The sequence below is a fragment of the Acinonyx jubatus genome, chromosome D2 (genome assembly GCF_027475565.1).
Source record: "Acinonyx jubatus isolate Ajub_Pintada_27869175 chromosome D2, VMU_Ajub_asm_v1.0, whole genome shotgun sequence".
Taxonomy (NCBI): domain Eukaryota; kingdom Metazoa; phylum Chordata; class Mammalia; order Carnivora; family Felidae; genus Acinonyx; species Acinonyx jubatus.
In genome coordinates this window covers 49,941,835-49,944,058 of record NC_069393.1, presented here as the reverse complement: position 1 = coordinate 49,944,058, position 2,224 = coordinate 49,941,835, and positions in this window count along the sequence as shown.

Sequence of the window (2,224 nt, the reverse complement as noted above, 5' to 3'; positions counted from 1 at the left end):
ATCCTGGGAATTGTAGTTGACCTGCACAGTCCGCCCCTCCCTCCTCCTAAGTAGTCACTTCAAGGTTATAAGGCGCTTGCCTCGCCTTCAAGTACCAACAAAAGTTAGTGTGTCCGAATCAGCAACCTCGCTCCAATCCTTTGCCTCTTTCCGAATGAAAATGTTTGGTTCCCCCCGGAGGAGTTCACAACTCCCACCATTCCTCCTAGAAAATACTGTAGAAAGTGATTCTTTCGAAATGCACGCTTACAACGTTTACTGAGCGCCCGCCACGAACCAGACCCTTTTGCCAAGAGCTAGAAGCGCTTTTGAAACACTCGTGAGAAACCCTTTTCCCTCCTCCTTAAGTCCATTCCGTTGTTTAAAATGGACTTGCCGAGAAGAGTGAGAACTGACCAGAAGACCTCCGAGAAAGCGTCATTTTGCCAATCAGAACGCGTGGTGCCCAGCACGCTGCTTAGTCTTGCGGTCGACATCTGCAGCCACGAGATGGCAGGGCTCTCTGGGACGAGCGGTGAGCTCCAGTAGTGGTTTAGCCAGACACGTTCGACAGGGGAGGTGCAAAATTAAAATGGGTCGGTTTTCCATCTGCTAAGTGTACAAGGTGGTGTAATTCCCACACATTTGATGTTTCCACATTTTTGGACCTCGTGTAAATGAACTTTTGAAGACTGATAAATCAATTATCCGACAACGTAAAATTGTGGAACTATAGTTTACATCGGTGCTTCTCAAACCGTGCGGAAGGGCCAGTCTAACTTCCACCCCATCCTATGGTGCCTTACCCCACCTCCTAATTCTTCGCGGACCAGTCGTGGTGCCTTGTGAATTACCGGTGAGGAGCTCCTGCCTCAGAAAACTAATTTGACAACAACCGAATTGCCCTACACTCGACTGAGTAAGAAGACACCACTGATTGGGGGCTTGGATATCCAGACAATACTGAAGTGCTGTAAACGTTTCTAAACATTTTCAATTTCAGTACTTAAAACAAGGTAGAGTCAATGGATCACACCTTGATTAGTCCTCTTTTACATGATTTCTTTCCTGATTTCAGAAGGGAATTTTAAGAGGGATCTGTTCCATGTAGTAGCACGCAATTCTCCTTTTGTTTAAATTTTATAAAGAAGAAATATTTTGCTTTTTCTCATACTTAATATTTCCTCAGAACAGAAGAATTTTTTACTTCTGCAACTAGAACAAGGTCATACAAACTGTTTTTCATCAAAAAATCTAGTGTTAATTTTGCAAGATCATACAGGCATCTTCACCTATGACCACAAAATCTAGATTGGTTAGAAATAAGATTCTTTGATGCCAGCATTAGGCTAAAGAGGGCTTCTTTGAAACTCATGGTGTTCTTATTGTGAACTGTACCATTAAGACTTTTTCACCTTCATCCTGGGCCTAGGTGAAGAGGAACAGAAGGGGAGGGGAGAAAGAAAATGAATAGATAACAATCACTGAACACTTTACAGAGGGCCAGCTAATTTGGCCAGCCAGTTTGGTAAGTGTTACTTATATATCTTACTCAATTTTCAAAGCAACTGTGAATTAAGTACTGGTGTTTTGTTTTGTTTTGTTTGGTTTGGTTTGGTTTGTTTTAGCAACATCTGCACTTTACATCTGAGAAATCTATGGCTCAGGTAATAGTGATAGATAGAACTACATGTAGATACGGGCAGTTTGGTTCAGTTTTCACTTTGCATACAGTCAGCTGGGCAGAGCAAGCAGTGGGGAGAGTTGGATGGTGGGAAGGAGGGAGTGAGAGAAGAGAAGGGAAAGAAAGAAGAGAAAGGTGGGTTGGAGGGGAGAGGAAAGAGGAAGTAGGGAGTGAGAGGGAAGGGGAGGAAGGAGGTGGAAGAGGAGCCGGAGGAGTGGGAAGAGGCAAAGATAGGGGAGAAGAATAGGGAAGAAGGGTCGGACGTTGGCCTGCAGGGGAAGCTGAGGCAGCAAGGATCTGGAATCTGAAGAAGACCCTGAAAATTTCTGCCTGGAAAATAATAGTACTGCATAATTTATGTACTTTGTGTCCATTATCTGACTTATCCAATTTTATCCACTTCCACTTTGTATCCATTATCTGATTAATACTCATAACCAGCCAATGAGGGAGATATTGTTATTCCTATTATATCTGGAGATGGATGGCTCTTAAGTCATTTCCTTTTCTTTGGGGAGTTTAAAAAGAGGGGATGGCTTTTGACATCCAAAGCAACTTTTG